The sequence below is a fragment of the Ursus arctos genome, unplaced genomic scaffold, assembly GCF_023065955.2.
Source record: "Ursus arctos isolate Adak ecotype North America unplaced genomic scaffold, UrsArc2.0 scaffold_9, whole genome shotgun sequence".
In the NCBI taxonomy this organism is placed as follows: domain Eukaryota; kingdom Metazoa; phylum Chordata; class Mammalia; order Carnivora; family Ursidae; genus Ursus; species Ursus arctos.
This window is the reverse complement of record NW_026623111.1, coordinates 40,652,423-40,671,911: the sequence shown is the minus strand read 5'-3', so window position 1 is coordinate 40,671,911 and position 19,489 is coordinate 40,652,423. Positions and strand designations below refer to the sequence as shown.

At 43.1% G+C, this 19,489-nt stretch overlaps 1 protein-coding gene across 1 annotated transcript in view; it reads left to right on the top strand.

Moving 5' to 3' along the window:
* The first annotated feature begins 2,468 nt into the window (after window positions 1–2,468).
* Window positions 2,469–19,489, top strand: part of LNX1 (ligand of numb-protein X 1) — a 199,771-nt gene continuing 182,750 nt past the window's right edge. The window contains exon 1 of the mRNA XM_057309693.1: window positions 2,469–2,616. The gene's annotated coding sequence lies outside the window, so the exon portion shown is untranslated. The remainder of the gene's footprint in view (window positions 2,617–19,489) is intronic.

The window sequence follows — 19,489 nt, the reverse complement described above, 5'->3', positions numbered from 1 at the left end:
GCAACTGTTAAAACAAAAAAAAGTGCATAGAGAGGAAAGATTTAGACTGTCCTAAAGCAAAGTTGGGGAGGGTAGTCAAGGCACAGAAAACGGTTTGGGCAAGGGCAGAACAAACAGGCCTCTTTTAGAGAAGAGCTTAGAGCCAAGTTTGGCTGAAGAGTCCAGGAATGCACACAAAGGAAGTCTAAAAAACAATACTAAAAATTTCTGTCTCGGTAGGCAAGAGATTGAAGGCGTGTGTGCAGAATGTTATGATGGCGGTCGTACTTACCAGAAATTGTTCCAGCAGTTGTGTGCATGGTGTGAATGGAGTAAGGCAAGGTAGAAAGTGGGCTGGGACAGTGGAAAACCACTGGATTGGGTTCAGGAGGCCTGGCTGCAAACGCCAGGTCCGCCACTAAGCAACAACTGTGTAGTGGTTAAGAGTTTGGCTCTGGAGTCATGGTCCCTCTGTTCCCATCTCAGCTCCAACACTTCCTAGCCACACGGGAAAACCAGATAATATTCCATGGAGAGTGCTTAGCCCATGCCTGGCACATGGTGAATATTAGCTGAACCATCCCCTCAAATTAACCTTCTCTTCTTAGCTAAATGTAAAGCTTCCTTAGTTAAATGAGTTGGTTTCCAAAGACGTGTTTAGCCTTAAAATTCCCTGATTCTATGAGTATAATGCAAATGTTTAATGCTGACTGAAGAAATCTGAAAATAATATTTTAGAGTGGTTTTCTTTCTGTTAGGTAACATGTTGCTATATAACATTGTGAAATTCTCCTTTACTCCCCCAGACAAAATCGTAATGATTCATTGGTTAAAGAAAAAGAGAGGGGCACCTGGGTGGCTCAGTCGGTTAAGTGTGTGACTCTTGATTTCAGCTCAGGTCTCAATCTCAGGGTTGTGAGTTCGAGGCGCACGTCAGGTTCTGCAGTAGGCATGGAGCCTGCTTAAGATTTTCTTTCTCTCTCTCCCTCTGTCCCTCCCCTCACCCCCCAAAACAAGAAAGAAAAAGAATTATATTCAAAGTATATTTTACATAATGCAAAAAATAAATGATGCTAGCTTAGGGCATTGAGGCAATACCGCCATGCGCTGTCTTCTGTCTCAGAAAAGGGAATCCATGCAGCCCATTCGCTTTCTGGATTAAATGGGGATTCAGGTTCTTTCTCATGTTCTTTTAAGGAAGCTCCTGCAGGGAGCACCTCCTAGGCAGATTTCCTACTTCCTGGAAAGACTGGGCATACTTGGACCCCAGGTTGAAGGGAGCACGGCTCTGTGAAGATGCCACACGTCTGTAGCTACAAGGGACCCATACAAGGGGCCGAAGCAGCAGGTCGGAGAGGGTTCAGTCCACGTGATGAGTTACATTTTGTGCCCTCTCCCAAATTCATTTCTTTAAGTACCGTGGAATGGGATCTTGGTTGGAGATAGGGTCTTTACAGGGGTAATCAAGTTAAAATGCAGCCATCACTGAGGACCTTTTCCAGTACAACTGGAGTCCTTCAGAAAAGGGAAATTTGGAGACAGACACACCTGCAGGGAGCATGTCACGTGAGGATGAAGGCAGAGGGTAGGGTAAGGAACCACAAGATCGCCGGAAACAGCTCGAGAAACTGAGAGACACATGGAACACAGCCCACAGAAGCAGCCAGCCCTGCCAGTACCTGGACCTCAGGCTTCCGGCGTCCAGAGCTGGGAGGCAGCACATCTTGGTGATTTCAGCCGTCCGGTCTGTGGTGCTTTCGTTACAGCAGCTGCTGCAGGCTGATGCAGTCTGTGTCACACGGCCGACCTGAGCAGCGCTCAGCAACAATAAACATTTGCTGGATGCATACGTGGATGCACGCGAAGCCATTTTGAATGAATGAATGAGCTCTCACCTGCTCTCCCCAGGAATTCTCCCTCTGTTGTCAGCTGCACACGTCACACGCTACTGGAGAACAGAAGAGGGGATTGAGGGGTCCGAGAGCAGGAGGAGGAAGCAGCCAGCAACAGCCTACAGTTCCAGAAATTCTCCCCAGGCTGCGGGTGCCCAGGTCTTGGCCAGGCCCTGGGAGGGGTGAAAAATGACCATTTACTATTATTCATTATTCGAGTTAAGAACTTATTCATGTCTAGAGATTGACTTAGTTTTTAAAAATCAGCAAAATAGTGTAAAATATGTTTAGAAGGTTTGAGGACCTGGGGTAACCTCTGGTGTGTATTTTCTGAGCAGTTTTCCACTTCATTGTGGAAGACATCTGAGTTTCTGGGAAAATAGAATCCATATGTCTCTGGCCCATTTATCCTGAAAACCCCGGGAAAACTTGCTTTGTAAGCAGCACGTGAGGGAGAAGAAATGCTGGAGAGTTGTCAACCCATTCTCTTCCAACGAGCTGCATTTCCTTTCGCCAGCTTCACTCGCGATGTCCTTGGATTCTGTCCTAACCTGTTTCTCAACCGACCAGTGCAGCTCACCAGTGACTTTTCTGGTGGTTTCTGTTTCAGAGCACAGATGTCTGCCAGTCCCCAGACACGCCCGGAATGAGGCTCCCACGGGCTGCACAGCCCCAGGCCCTGGCCACGCTGCCATTGCCTTACCCCCCTCACCCTTTCTCCGGATACATCTCTTCATGGAAGGTGGTAGGTCATTTCTTTTCGAGTTTGGGGTATAAAAAAAATCATGTAAAACACAGACATCTAAGAATTGGACAAAGTAAGGACTTGCTCGGTTTAGTAGGAACAAAATGTTGGTCCTGTGCAGGTCAGAATAGGAAAGTTTCATAATAAATGCATATGTGTCTCCTGTTCAGAGAAGCGTGATGCTCCTCTGTCCTAGGAAAATTCCAGAATGTATGAGCCATATGGGACTGAGCCCCTCCATTTGATGTTGCTTACAACTGGCCTCTTTACTTTAGGATTTCTTTTACTCAGTTGTTTACTGTCGTATGTAGGTAGGTAACTTCATAAACTCAAAAAGCACATTATTGTTCTTAACAACAACAACAACAAATAGTTAAAGGAGAATTTGTCTTTGAAAACATTTTGGTAAAAGATAGGAGAGGGGGAGAAACAGTTAATGCTAGGGACAGGAAATCTATCAGTCTTGGGACGAGAACTTGAAGACATAAATTGCAGAGCTGGCTGACAGCTGCGTCTCTGAGTGACGTCACACCACTTACAGAGACACCGAGCTCTGCGGCCTTAGATCTTCTTGGTCTTAACTCCTGCATCATTTATTCACCTGAACTACAGGTTCCCTAACTGAGCAGTGAAATCACGGTAAATAGTCACTCTCTGTTCTGATTCATGGAGGGAAGAACAGTTTCAGTTAGTACAAGTGCTAAAGTGCATTTTTTTCATTCTTTTTTTTTTTCATTGTGTTAAGTGCCCTCCTTAATCCCCATCACCTATTTCCCCCATCCTCCCACCCACCTCCCCTCTGGTAACCATGAGTTTGTTCTCTATAGTTAAGAGTCTGTTTCTGGATTTTTCTCTCTCTTTTTTCCCCCCTTTGCTTATTTGTTTTGTTTCTTAAATGCCACATATGAGTGAAATCCTATGGTATTTGTCCTTCTCTGACAGACTTATTTCACTCAGCATTATACCCTGTAGAACCATCGTATTGTTGCAAATGGCAAGATTTTGTTCTTTATTAGGCTGAGTAATATTCCATTGTGTGTATATGCCACATCTTCTTTAACCATTCATCTATCGATGGACATTTAGATGGCTTCCATAGTTTGGCTATTATAAATAATGCTACAATAAATATAGGGGAGCTTATATCTTTTGAATTAGTGTTTTTGTATTTTTTGGGTAAATATCCAGTAGTGCAATTACTGAATTGTAGGGTAATTCTATTTTTAACTTTTTGAGGAACTTCCATATTGTTTTCCACAATGGCTACACCAGTTTGCATTCCCACCAGTAACACAAGAGGGTTCCTTTTTTCTCCGCGTTCTTGCCAATATCTGTTGTTTCTTGTGTTTTTTATCTAACCATTCGGACTGGTGTGTGGTGGCATCTCATTGTGGTTTTGATGTGCATTTCCCTGATGATGAGGGATGTTAAGGATCTTTTCATGTGTCTGTTGGCCATCTGGATGTCCTCTTTGGTGAAATGCCTGTTCTTATCTTCTGCCAATTTTTAAATTGGATTATTTGTTTTTTGGGTATTGAGTTGTATCAGTTCTTTCTATATTTTGGATACTAATCCTTTATCAGATATGTCATTTGCAAATATCTTCTTCCATTCTGTAGGTTGTCTTTTAGTTTTGTTGATTGCTTCCTCTGTGCAGAAGCTTTTTATGTTGACGTAGTCCCAATAGTTTATTTTTGCTTTTGTTTCTCTTGCTTCAGGAGACATGTCTAGAAAACTGTTGCTATGGCCAAAGTCAGAGAGATTATACTCTGTGCTCTCTTCTAGGATTTTTATGGTTTCAGGACTCACATTTAAGTCTTTAATCCATTTTGAGTTTATTTTTGTGTATGGCAAAAGAAAGTGGTCCATTTTCTTTTGCATGTGACCGTCCAGTTTTCCCAACACCATTTGTTGAAGAGAGTGTCTTTTTTCCATTGTATATTAATTCCTCCTTTGTTGAAGATTAATTGACCATAAAATTGTGAATTTTTTTCTGGGTTTTCTATTCTAGTCCATTGATGTGTCTATTGTTAACCAGGCACCATACTGTTTTAATTACTGCCACTTTGTAATATAACTTGAAATCTGGAATTGTGATACCTCCAGTTTTGATTTTCTTTTTCAAGGTTGCTTTGGCTATCCAAGGTCTTTTGTGGTTCCATACCAGTTTTAAGATGGTTTGTTCTATTCTGTGAAAAATATACTGTTGGTATTTTGATAGAGATTGCATTCAATGTGTAGACTGCTTTGGGTAGTATAGACATTTTAACAATATTTGTTCTTCCAATCCAGGAGCGTGGAATACCTTTCCATTTCTTTGCATCAACTTGAATTTCTTTCATCAGCGTTTCATAGTTTGTAGAGTACAGGCCTTTCACCTCTTTGGTTAAGTTTATGCGTAGATATGTTATTGTTTTGGGGCAATTGTAAATGGGATCTTTTTTTTTTTTACAATTTGATTTCAACTTTTATTAATGGCAATTATAGTATTGGAAATACATGCTTAACTGTATTTGCAGATTTTTCAGTGGCGCCAAACATCACAAGTATCCTGAACCTCTTTTTACTTATTACTTTTTCTTTTTAAAATGTTTTATTTAAATTCAATGTAGTTAACATATTGTGTATTATTAGTTTCAGAGGTAGAATTTAGTGATTCATCAGTTGCATGTAACACCCAGTGCTCGTTACATCAAGTGCCCTCCTTAATGCCCATCGCCCAGTTACCCCATCGCCCCACCCACCTCCCCTCCGGCAACCCTCAGTTTGTTTCCTAGAGTTAAGAGTCCCTTATGGTTTGTCTCCCACTCTGATTTTTTTTTTTTTTAAAGATTTTATTTATTTATTCGACAGAGATAGAGACAGCCAGCGAGAGAGGGAACACAAGCAGGGGGAGTGGGAGAGGAAGAAGCAGGCTCTTAGTGGAGGAGCCTGATGTGGGGCTCGATCCCATAACGCCGGGATCACGCCCTGAGCTGAAGGCAGATGCTTAACCGCTGTGCCACCCAGGCGCCCCTCCCACTCTGATTTTATCTAATTGCCTTCATAAGTGCTTTATAGTTTTACAGATATATATATTATTGTATTATTATCAATTATTTTATATTTGTTATTAACTGTTTTATGTATTTGGGTGCTCCCGTGTTGGGCACATAAACATTTACAGTACATAAACCCTTTCTGTTCTGACTCATGGAAGGGAAGAACAATTTGAGTTAGTAAAAGTGCTGAAATACATTTTTTTTAACCTCACATACCTGTGTCGAATTAATTCACATTCCTCATTTCATGATGCATTTTTATCATTTGTCCTTGGGAAATCCCTTCAATTCTTTTCTTTCCTTCTTTCCATTGTTCTTTCTTTCTTCTTCCCTTTTATCTCCCGTCAGTACCAGCACCCACTCCAGTATGTTTCATACGTATTGTGTATGAGTGCTTGCAAATGAATAGTGTGCCCTTGTGCGGGTACGTTCTACCTTCTGCACGCTGTGCTGTGTTCCATATCTTATGGTTCACAGCCTCCACATTACTCGTCTGCTGCGACAGTGGTGGGTGTGCAGAGCTCCTTCACCGTTTCAATCCATGATATGCTGCTGCCATGAAGTCACTTATTCAACAAATATTTATATAAGCAACTCCGACCTTGTAGGCGTGGCCTTAGCTACCTAGGATGGGTCAGAAAGCAAAAAGATAAAAATTCTTCCTACTTTCAGAGTTTACAATCTGGCAGAGAAAGACAGAAAAGAAACAAGAAGGTAATAAGTAAATTACATAGCATGTTAGAAGGTGGTCAGTGTGATATAGAGTAAGAGGGAGGTCAGGGTTAGCAAGATTAGCCTTATAGGGAGGGGCGGGGAAGCAATTTAAATAGTTTTGTCAAGGAAGTCATTTAAGCAGAGACTTGAAGGAGACAAGGGGATGATCATGCAGATAGCTGGGGGAAGAGAGATTCAGGGAGAGGGAACAGCCATTGCAAAGCATTCAGGGTAATACATGCCTGACATCTTCAAGGCACAGCAAGCAGGCCAAAGTGACTGGAGCAGAACGAGCAAGGGAGAGGGCAGTAGGAAATGAGGACAGCTCATGCAAGGCCCTGGAGGTCATTTCAAGGACTTTGATTTTTATTTTAAGTACGGAACCTTTGGAGACGTTTGAGCAAAGAAGTGCCGTGATCTGATTTAAGGCTTAAAAAGATCACCTTGGATGACACATTGAGAAAAGACTGTATGCAAAGTAAGGGCAAAAGCAGGGGTTCTGGTTAGAAGACTTTTGTAATAATATGAGTGAGGGCTGATGATAGAGAGACCAGAGAGGAAACAGTAAAGATGGTGAGAGGTGGTCAGATTTGGGACACATTTTAAACTTAAAACTGATATAATTCTTCAAAGTTCTGCTTCTACTTAGGATGTAGAAAACCACAAGAGTACATTGTTCCCATGCTAACAGTGAGAAAAATCTGGATAATCTATAAAATCATAACTTTTCTTAAGCTCATCAGAGAGCTGAGGTCTCAAGGCAACCAAAGAAATGGAGCTCAAAAAAAGTGACAAGATTCTCCCAGGAGAAATGAGATGCACAGCCTGTTTTGCTTGTGGCAAGGCACAGAGAGAAGAGGTCGCTGCCAAAGAAGTAAGAAGAAACAAGCTAACATTTTAGCAAATTCCTAAAGACCTAGTATGTGCCGATGTACCAGTGTAGTTAAAGGGCAAGCTACAGACACAAGGGGGGTTCTTACTCTCCACCTCTTCTCCTTGGGCCTCTCACAGGTGTTCACAAAGATAGAGGGCGGAGCAAGACAGAGAGAGCACCCCTCAGTGGCCCAGGTGTGTAGGAGATGTCAAGATGTCATTGGAGAACAGGCAAAAATCACTGTCGACCTTTCTGTCATCCGATGCAAAGTCTTAAGCTACTGGGGGAAATGCAGTATGAACATCTTACCCTCAGGGCTCCTGCGAGAGAGGTAGAAAGAGCACCCCTCTGACTTTGGATGGGGGGGGTATAAAAGCCTCCTTCCTGCCTGCCCTGCAGGCCCCCACCAAAGGAACCAGGAGAAACTCCATTGCTCCTGGAGGAAGAATAGAGGCAAAACCCATCCGCCCTGGAGGAGGGGCAGGAAAACCTCTCGGCGCCCAGATCTTGCACTGATACAAAGCAGGGGTCTGCTCCTGCTGCCGCAGGGACAGAAACATGTCTCTTGCCCCAGCAGTCACACTGTATGTGGCCCTGTGGGCTGGGGGGAGGTGGACGAGCAGGATACAGAGAGGCTGTACCTCTAAGGTTAAGGGCACAGTCGTTGCCTAAATCTGAAGCTGATCCAGGAGACCTGAGAAGCCCCTCCTACTCCCCAGTCAGGAGCCTGGCACCAAGCAACAAGCACCAATTTTCTACTACTGGAGGAGGAACAAGAGCAGGGAAGGAGAGCCCTCGGTGGTGTCAGCAAGCAGGCACAGCTGAAGTCTGAAGGCGGAGCAGAAACACAGACAAAATTATTCTAGAATTCAAGGCGCTTCACTAAGCAAAATGTAGACGGCATACCGTGAGAGGCATTTGAAGTCAGTAGTGCAGTGAAGGTAATGAGAGCGGTAATGAAAATAAACCCAGCTGAGCTGCTGAGCAGATTGACTCAGTTTCCCCACACTACTGGCCAGACAGAAGAAGAGGCATGCCTGTTTCTGGGAGTGAATATCGTTGATCTCAGTCTCTACTGTTCTTCAAGCGTAATGTCTGCCAGTCCCTGAAAAATAAAGAGATACAAAAAAGCAAAGGGAAAAAAGAAACCCATTGTTTTTTAAAATTGTGTTTCCCCCAGTTTTATTGAGATGTAATTGACATATAACATTGTATAAATAGAAAGTATGCAATGCAATCATTTGATAATGTATGGATTATGAAATGATTGCCACATAGCTTAGTCTTGTCACACATTTTTTCTTGTGAGAACTTTTAAGATTTACTCTCTTAGCAACTTTCAGATATAAACTACAGTACTGTTAACTATAGTCACTGTGCTGTCCAGCCCATCCTCAGACCTTATTAGTCTTAGAATTGGAAGTTTGTACCTTTTATCCACCTTCACCTACTTCCCCCACTCCTCCACCCCCAACCTCTGGCAACCAATCTGTTCTCTATTTCTATGAGACCCATTGTTGAGAGACAAAGGAAGCAACAGAACTGCTTAGAGATGCTGAAATACCGCAAAGTATCTTTAACATGATCATGATTAATATATTAAGGACACTACTGGAAGAGCCGAACTGTGTGCATGAACAGATGGGAACTGACCGTTCACAGGCAAGGAGGAATGGAATTAGGATGATCCTTTGAACAGTTTCAGGTGATTCCTGGTGATTTGTGGCAGAGAGGTGAGGAGGGTGTCTATATTCTATAAGCATGAATAGCCCTTCCTGTAAACTGAAAACTATCAAGGTTATGCGGAAGGATGGGGAAGGAAGAGTGAGGAAACGATTATGATGTAAGCCACCAGCAGCAACAATGCAAAGGCCCTTATAGGGCATAAAAATCACTACTCTTTACAGGACACCTAAGACTGAAGGCAAACTCTGTGTTCTTTCCTTCCCACAACCTTCAAGGGGTCTGTGTGTGCGTGCGTGTGTGTGTTTGGGTGTGTGAGTAGGTTAGAGTTAGGTAAGTAGGGATGGCCACAGTGATACCAAAGCCACATCACTTTTTTCCTGGACTGAATCACACCTCATCATATAGCAGATCGGCCTTAACACTCCAGGAAGAAAAGCAGTGGAGGAAAAAAGCCAAAAAGAAAATAAAGTCAAGCAGAAACACTGGATGGGAAAAGGATCAGGATAAAAAGCCGGAAGGAAAAACAAATGGACTGAAAATATCGTAAAAATGAAGAAAAGGAAAAAAGGCAACAATTAAAACCAACTTCAGTATCCTCGTGAGCGGAGTCAGTTAGGATTACAGCACTGCAAACAACTGAAGACTTGACTGTACTGGCTCAGACAAGGGGTTGTTTGTTTTTTCTCACATAACACAAAATCTGGAAGTTGACAGTTGCTGACATTGGTTCAGCACCTCGGTAATGTTAGGACTGACATCTTCACCATTGCAAGATAATTGCCACAACTCCAGCCATCACATCTGAGTTTCAGGCAGATGGAAGACGGTGGGGTACTGCCAGCTGTCTCTGTATTACAGTTCCAGAACCACCTCTCTTCCTCAGTATACTTATGTCATTGGCCAGCTAGTCACATGGTCACCGCTAGCAGCCGAGGAATGTGGGAAAGCAAGCTTTGTCTGGGTCTATTTCCTCTGCAAACAAAATCTAGGTTCTGTTAGCAAGGAAGAAAAGAATACGTGATATTATACAGACAATATCAACGGTCTATGAAAATTCATTGAGACAGGGTATGCGAAAGAAGCTCATATGACATCTGGCACATAATAGATGCTCAATAACTGTATGTTTTTTAAAAAGCTGGAGAAAGGGAACTTTTTTGAGATGGAAGGATAGGAGCTGGCCTGTATTTCAGAGGTCAGGTTCCCACACTACAAGATTGACAAACTGAAAGTTTATACTTGATTTCATGCATCCTTAACATCCTCAGCGAAGATATTGCCATCCATTTTAAGAGCAGTATTAACATTTTAAGAGCTCTGTATCAACAGTGAGGGGGGGAGGCTGTCCTTCTGTATCCGTAGTGGGTGGGATGGTTATTGTAAACTGAGAGGAAAGAAACTGGGCCAGATACAGAGAAATAGCACATGTAGCAGGAAATAGGCAAATGCAGAGGTAGCCTGAATGCTGAAGAGGACTTTTGAGAGGTAGAGGACAAAGAGCATACGGAGTGTGTAAGTGTATTGTATATACACACATGTGCACTGTATACATAGCTCACCGGCCATACAGCCAGCCTTCAGAATCATGATATAGGAGAGGTTTCCATACACCAAAACAAATGAGCTTAACACACCCCTTCTATCTGCTTTGCAAAGTTATTTCAAGAATATTAACTTTGTTGCTTTTAAGAAATTCTAAAGGGTGAGTTTTAAAGTCTGTGAATGCACAGTCTAATCAAAGAGAGGAACTGATTTAAGCTCTGAGCTCTTTAAAAATAATAACCAACCAGTATAATCAATGTAAGTTCACCACAAAATCATTTCCATAATAATAAATTCTTGTTCTGACATTTCTGATGGCAACAGTTGCGGAATATAATTTTCATCTCTCTGCTTCATCTCTGCTTTTATCTCTCTGCTTTCATCTCTCTGTACCCTCTCTGAGGGTGCGTGAGACTACAAGTCAGAAGTGTAACAGACACAATGAGTGCCTGTCCTTATCCTGAATCTCTAGTGCCACCTCCTTTTGTATCTAATGGAAGACGGCAGAGCAGGGCAGCTACAAAGAGGTATCAGAGCACGCCTGTAGGGATAGCAGTTTGCAGAGCCTACATTAGTGGAGATCATCTTGGTGCAAATAATTGTTTTCAATCAATATTCAGTTAAGGGGGCTCTTGGGTGGTTCAGTTGGTTAAGCGTCTAACTCTTGATTTCAGCTCAGGTCATGATCCCGGGGTCATGGGATTGAGCCCTGTGTCAGGCTCCAAGCTCAGCGGGGAGTCTGCTTGAGATTCTCTCCCTCTCCCTCTGCCCCTGCTCATTCATTCTCTCTCTCTCTCTCAAATAAATAAATAAATCTTTTAAAAAAATATTCAGTTAGGGACTTTAATCAGGTTGTAAGACAAAAGCATACGTTTGAGAATGATTTTACTCACTATAAATGACATATTAACGGACATTACCATTCAGTTAAGTTAAACATTATAACTAACTACAAACATACAACAGAGGACTGTTTCTCTTGGACTATCAATCCTTCTTTACCTAAGAGGGTTGCTATATTAGTTTGGGAACAAACTTTGATGTTTTAACAAAGACCCCCAAATTACAGTGATTTCATAGAAGTTTGTGCTCTCTCATTTAGAAGATCAGGAAGGTGACCCAGGGCTGGTACGGCAACTTCACAACCACCATGAACCTGGCTCCTTTGAATCTTATTGTTCTGTCATCCTCAACAGGTGACTTTTGTCTCATGACCTGTTTTGGTCTCCTAGCGCTGCCATAAAAAAAAATATCACAGACTGGGGGGCTTAAACAACAGAAATTTATTTCCTCACAGTTTTGGAAGCTGGAAGTCCAAGGTTAAGGTGCCAGCAATGTTGGTTTCTGGTGAGGACTGTCTTCCTGAGTTGCAGATAGCTGTCTTCTCATTGTGGCCTCATATAACCTTTGCTCTGTGTATGCCTGCCCTTGGTGTCTCTTCTTCTTATAAGGACACCAGTCCTGTTGGATTAGGGCCCCACCCTATGACTTGCTTAACCTTAATTGCCTCCTTCAAGGCCTTATCTTCAAATACAGTCACATTGGAAGTTAAGCCTTCAACATATGAGTTTGAAGAGGATGGAGTTCAGTTCATAAGATGGCCCAAGATAGCTGCTGTAGCTCACACCTTAATATCCACATTCCAGCCGAAGTGCGGAGGGGAGAAGGGAGGACACAGTTCTTCCCTTTAAGACATGGCAAGAAATCTATGCACGTCACTTCCACTCAAATTCCGCCGGCCAGATACTGGTCACATGACCACATCTAACTGCAAAGGAGGCTGGGAAATCAATTCTTTTATGGAACTTCCATGTGCCTAGCTTAAATTTCTATTCTGAAGAGGAGAATAGATGTTAGGAGACAACTAGTAGTCTCAGCCACTGTTGGAAATGTCCCGTTGCATAGTATAAACATATAGGTATCTCCATTTTGTCGTGCCTTCTCTCTCCGACCACTTCCTGTTGTATCTCTCGGTTTCCCCTCCAGAGTATTGATTCCCCTCAGTGCAGCCTGGGAGGAGCACAGTGCATCCTTACAGCTGAGGGCTTCTTTACTCATCCAGTGGAGACTTTCATGCATTGTTATATCAAAAGACCCTTTTCCCTTCAGGGACAAGGAGATAAAATGGGAGGGGGAAGGGTGATGCAACTAGTCCTGTGAGGGCAATTAAGGGAAAATGCAGGGTCAAGGAAGAGAACTTAAATGGGAACATTAGAGCACTTTGTCTGCTGGTGGGAGTGACAACGCTTTGTCTTATTTTTAAATATCTCTAATAAGAGCAGACCTTTTGTGGGGGAGAGGACATTTAGAGCTGTTTGACTTCCTACATTATTTTTCTCCGAGCAACAAATGGATCTTGCCTCCTGCTTCATGTCTTTTGAAAGTGGAATGTCTCCTTCCGTTAGCATTTTTAATCTGGTTCCTCCAAAATTGTGCAATTTCCTCTATGGTAATCTAGCCAAGTTCTGTTTGGGGGACTCTCCCCTGTTGCTTGAAGGTTTCCCAAAAACCTTCCATTAGTCTCCTACTCTTCCACACCCTTGTGGGAACACTTTGTTCTGGCACTCACGGAAGAACAGCTTTTAAAAAATGCATCTTGTTACCTTGGCCCCATTTCAATCAACAAGTATTTACTGAGCGCTGTCTTTGCTCCAGTGCCATTCTAGATCCTGTATAGACACAACTGACTCTGAAGTCTGGAAAGCACCTTACAGATAACCACTCATTGTCCGAATGAGGAAACCGAGGTCCAAACAATGAACAACTTGCCCTCAGGGTCATGAGGCTGTTTAGAAGAATAACCTACCAAATTTTACCATGTCCTGTTCTTATTAGAATTTATGCTTTGATTGGGAAGATGAAGGAAAGCATACGGAATAATATGGCACCTCCTCTGAGCCACACCTCGTGTGTTCAGAATGTTATGCAAATTGTATTATACCTCAAAGGACTTAGTAAGATTATTCTGTGAGAATTCCCTTAAAAATATTTTAACTAAACAATTAAATTATGCACAATGGCTCCTCCCACCCCGGAGCCCTAATGGATGAACTAATCATCCAAATTCTGGACCTATAAAGCTAAGGGCCAGATCCTGGAACATAAAGGCGCTGCTACTTTGCAGGAACTCTTGGAGAACCATCAGCCAGATATCTAGGGGTCTCTCTTCCTGTTGGCCTTATTTAAACTTCTCCATGTAGCTCATTTTATCTTCCCAACAATCCTATGAGGTAGATAGCACTGTCCCCATTTGACAGTTGAAAATATCTAGGCTTAAAGAGTAGGGTAGGAATCTGGCCCGATTGCCATAAGATCGTGATGGAATTATGTTTTATTGATGTTTCTTTCTATCCTCGAAGCACTAGACTAAGTCATGCTCCCTTCTTTGTGGAGCTTCCCAAAGCAGAATGATGTAAGTGTGGGAGCAGGGGCATTTAGGTGGACAAGATGAACTTGGTGGAGCGTGCTGGCCCTCGTAGCTGATCTCTCCGTGCAGCGTGGAGGCCTGTGCTCCTTCCTGTATGGGAGAAAGAGCTCTTTAGGGATGAGGCAGCATCAGGCACTGAACCTCCAGAATGGATCTGGGTCCGCTGGGAGAAAGCGGGGGCTAGGAAAGACTGCGAGGATTGTATGGGGGAGGAGAGAAGGGAGAGGCAGATCAGAGAAAGTGCTCAGGGCCAGGTGCCCACCTAGATGGCTCTCTTTGGCCTGAAATGGGATTTCAGGAGAAATGCAACATTTTGTACCATCTTCTGATTGCTTTCTTGATGGAAATGGGTTTTGCCATCACAACCTTCCAGATTCTGCTAGCTTAGAATGGAGTAATATATTTGTGTATACTTGCAGGGAAAAATATCTGAAATAATACCAAAAAATTTACTAGTTGTGATCTCTGAGTGGAAGGGTTAGCTGATTTTTATTTCTTCTTTCTACTTTCTGTATTTTAAAAAATAACTAAAATTTGTTAATCAGAAAAAAAATACGATTTTTTTTTTACTTTTTTCTGTCATTTGGGAAGCAAAGAAACTAGCACATGTACCCACTAACTCTGAATATGATTGCAGCGTCAAGAACGCTTGGAAGTTTCAAAATGACCCTATGTGCAAAACAGCAGCCTCTGGCTACACAAACAAGTTGAGAAGACATAGAAGAAAATAAGACACATACCCAGTTTTGAATGGGAGAGTGCATCTGTGTTATACCAGTCACAGATCATACCCTTTCTGGTTCCAAGAACAGGCTGTGTGATATCACATGTCTCCACGAAGCATCACCTTCAACCTTTCCAGCTATTTGCTCACTGCCCCTTTGGGCAAACGTTGCTGTTTACAACTTATTACGATTACCCAGGATCTAGTATGAGAAGCTTACAAAACAAATAGGGAAACTGAGTGAAGTTTTTCTAAATTGGAATCCAAGAAGAAAGATGGTGACCCCTCCACAGGGAATACCAGGAAGCAGACAAGACTCAAAGTAGACAAGGATCAAAATACCCCCCTGAGTGTTTTAGAGTGAGACCAATTAAACGTTGGACTGGGGTACTGAGGCAGGCTGAGGATTTCCTTCTTTGGAGGCCTCTTAGCAATTACTATGTGAACATCTAACAAGACTTGTTTATGTGATCGTCCTCATAAAGGCATAGAAATGGACTCCATGGATTTCACAAACTATGATTGTGGAGAGTTCATATTTTACTTTATTCAAAAAGGGAAACAGCAACTGGTGAACAACCCAATTCTCCCTCTCTATTCTCACTTCCAATGAACGTGGCAGCTCTAAAATTTATCGCCTGTATCTAGAGGTTATTGTTTTCAGAGACCGAGTTATAAGTGGATCAGGGTTGGATCACTGAAAAGGAGCCCAGGGAGAGGGAGCAGGGGAACATGGGTCAGATTCCTTCCATTTTGGGAATTGGATCTTCTTTGGAGAAATATGACTTTCTGTAGACCTGCATTGTCGATATGGTAGCCACCAGCCATATGCGGCTATGTAAATTTCAGTTAATTAAATTAGGCATGGAAGTCTCTGGAGAATACATGGATACAGACAGGGAGTCCTGAGCACAGGACCATCTGCTACCTTTCGTCTTTCTGAGATGTTCGAGAATGGGAACAGACGTATTAGTCCCCTCAAGAACATGTGGCAGTGGATTTTCTTTTATAATCGTTTATTTTCTTTTCATGTGCACAGAAAAAAGTTCAGAAGGATACATGCCAAATGACTAACAGTGAGCCAAAGGTCGGGGGGTGGGGACTATCCATCTACAAGTGAGACACAATGGCCATAGGCAGAAGGGGAGGGCAGAGGTAGGAAGGAAAGGCCAAGAGGCTTTCACTTGTTCCTTTATCCACTTCTGGGTTGTTGAGATTTTTTTTTCTTTGCTGAGGATGCTTTAATTTTTAATGTGAGAAAACTAATAAAGAGACATAAAAAACAATAAGCAAGCAAAAAAACACACGGATCCACAATTCTAGCCAATCTCATTTTTCTTCTCTAAGAACAAAGATTGTAAAGAATAATAAACAAATGTTTGGGAGGAAACGTTATCCGCTTTCACCTGCCATATGTTTGGCCTGGTCCGAAGTGGCTGGCGTGGCACTGTTTACCCACAATGTTTGCGTGACTTTGGTTGGCTTATGTCCTGAGCTCTGCGATTCAAAAATTAGCACAAGGCTAGCTGGGAACTTTCCCTTTCCTCATCCTCAAATGCTGGAGGGGCCGAGATGTGAGTTCTTTGCTTTGTCTGGTGACCTTCCCTGCATTCAAAGACTAACTCTTGGTTTTACATAGAGGTTAAAAATCACTGAGATGCTGATTTTTTTTTTTTAATCACTATAGTCAATAGACATTGCAATGGTCTACCCTGTGAAGTTTCACTAGCACATTCTGCACTAACTTCTAGCGATATGCCTATAGGTTTTATCATTCTCTTGGTCCAGTTGTCAATTTTCTTTTTTTATTTAAAGGAAATACATGGTGTCATTAAGCTCAGAAAAATGTTTTGAAATGTTTATTCAATTATGTATGAACTTCCATTTGCATTTGGCTTTGGATGAATTATAATGTTCCATACACATTAGCTGGGAAACTTAGATTTGTTTATCAGTAAATAGACTTAGGGGGTGGAGAATAGATAGATAGAGAATATGCCTACATATACGTGTAAACCATGTCATAGCCATAAAGAGCGAAGAGGGGGAGGTTGCTGGGGAAGGTGAAGAGAGCCTCAGCACTATTACAGTGGAAAACCCGTGAAGGAAGGGCTGCACCGAAGCAGGATTGGGTAGGAAGCGCTTCATCCTGCAGTGCCGCTTTGAGAACATCCCTGCCAGGTCAATGGGGCGTCTTTGTGCAAAGACAGCCCCTCAGCAGAGTCCACGTTGGGCTAGAATAACCCAGCTCCAGCCCCCCCCCCCCACTCCGTCATCAGAAGGAAGCAGCCCAGGGGGGCGCGGCCGAGGTGTGAGCTGCCATGGCTGTGCTGGGGCAGCAGGAGGCTGTCAGTCAGTGACGGTGCCCACGGCAGGCTGTCTTGAGGGAGAACTGGGTGGTGCATTGTATGAGTCTGCTAGGACCTCTGTAACAAATACCACAGCCCGGTGGGCTTCCACAACAGAAATTTATTTCCTACTGGTTTCCAGAGGCTAGAAGTTCAAGATCAAGGTGTGAGCAGAGTTGGTGTCCTCTGGGAGTCATGAGGGAAGGATCCGTTGAAGGCCATTTTCCTTGGCTTATCATGGCTTTCTTCTCCAATTTCTCATATCATATCATCAAGGATACAGGCTCTTTTCATCTCTCTACTTTGCCATCTTCCAGGTTGGCAGCATCGGTACAAAAAGGGTGCTACATTTACACCTCACATTGAGGCAACACATTTATAGGAAATACATTTACAACCCACAATATCTGGGATGGAGCTGGGGGGGAGAGAGGGGTTACTTTCTCCACATTTTCTTTTATTAGGGGTAAAGTCTTCCTCAGAAGTCTTCCAGCTGACTTTTCCTCAGGTCCCATTGGCCAATATTGGGTAATGTGTTCTAGCTGCAGGGAAAGCTGGGAAGGGAACACATCTCCAGCTTCTTCCAGGAAGGAGGAATGCTGGGAATAGGCAGCTAACAGGTCTACCATGCAGAAATTGACATATCAGAGCCTCTGGAATCAAACTGATTAGAATGCCATCTTCTCTGCTTATTACTACCATAAACTTGAATAAGTTACTTATTTACTCAGTACCTTAGTTTCTTTCTCTTCTGCGTGAATTAAATGCAACAATGTATGTACATCCCTTTGGATAGTACCGGTCACATACTGTATGTTAAGCGTCATTAATTGTGTAGCTAGGATCACAGAGAATCTCCTGGGACTTGAGGTTCATCCAAAAGCTATGTCTAAAAATTTGACTGACAAGTTGGATTTAAGTTTCGTGAATGTTTGACTTTCACAGGACTCTAACCACTATTGTTAACTTTAATACTTCAGACTTAGTGCTTATTATTGTCATAATTTTTTTAAAAGCTTTTAGTTGGCAGCCTTCTGTATTTAATTTATTTCCAAAAAAGCTTTCAGAGATAGAAAAAGTATCTTTGGGGCCTGTGGGAGGAGCCAGCTGCCGCCAAAAGTCCATCTACTTCTCTCTCACATACCTTTGGAATTTTCACATTCTGTTTCTTGGTCTCTTCTCAGTACAAGCTTGAGAAAAAGTACTAGTTTCACATAGTTCTGTACCTTACCTCAGCTCTGTTTCCCAATCCCCTGGCTTTGAATTTAAGCAAATTTAGGAAGAGGGCATAAACTAGCTATTAGGACTTTCCTTTAAAATTTGATACACTGTCAGTGGGATGGAAATTGGCACAACCATTCTGAAGTACAATGTGGCCCATCAAATATTTAAGCATATATTCCCTTAATCCAGCAATTCCACGTCTGCGAATGTAAGCAATAAAGTTCATAAAGCGTTGTATGCATTAGCAAAAATGTTGTCAACAACCTGAATGTCCACAAATAGTACGTTAAATCATGCTGGCATTTCTATATTATGAAATTTCCCTACTGGAACTGTTTTTAAAACATGAGGAAGGTCTGTACCTACTTAGATGAATGGATGTCTATAATATATCCTTGAGTTCACAAATGAGAAAATGTAGACTTGTTTCTCGTATTGTATCCGTTTCCTATTGCTGTATAACAAACCATCCCAAAAGCTTTAGTGCCTTCAAACAACAATCATGTATTTATTCGTGATTTGGTTTGGCAATTTGGGCTGGGCTCTGCTGGGACAGCTCGTCTTTGCTCTATGTCGTGGTGGCTGGGCTCGCTCACATCTGAGGCCGAAACAAGGGCGCCGGGACCGGCCATCCTGGAGGAGGGCTAGTGAGGCTGTTCGCGCAGCAGAGGCATTCCAAGAGGGTGGTGGCGGCCGAAAAGGCAAATCTTGCAGCTTTGGCTCAGAATCCCCACGAGCTCATTTCTCTGTTTCCACTGGTCGTAACAAATTGTGGTGCTACATCAGAATCAAGGAGTGAAGGGGTGAAGGGGTAGACTCTGCCTCTTCATGGGGGTTGCTGGCTCATACACACCCTCCAAAATGCCATCCCCCCCCCATTGTCCTCACTTCCTTGGGTTCACGCCTGGGTGTAGTCCATTTTGAGCCTGGGCTGCACTCCAGTCTGTGGTTGTGTGTGATTTCTGAGGCGAGATTGTAACCAGCATGGCGTCTTCCGCCCTCCCTCCTGGACCTCTCCCTGTGGGGAAAGTGCGGTGCCATTCCCTGAGGAAATCCAAGCAGCCTGTGGAGAGGCCCTCCTGAAGAGGGACCCAGGCCTCCTGCCAACAGCTGCCATCAATCTGTCATTATGGGAGTGAGTGACCTCGAGAGCGGACCCTCCAGCCCCAGGCAAGTCTTCGAATGACTGCGGGCCCAGCCAATCTCTGGCTGCCACCTCTTGACAGCCCTCGAGCCCCCCAGAGCCCAGCACCACTCAGTCAAGCGGCTCCCTCTTTCCTGATCCGTAGAAAC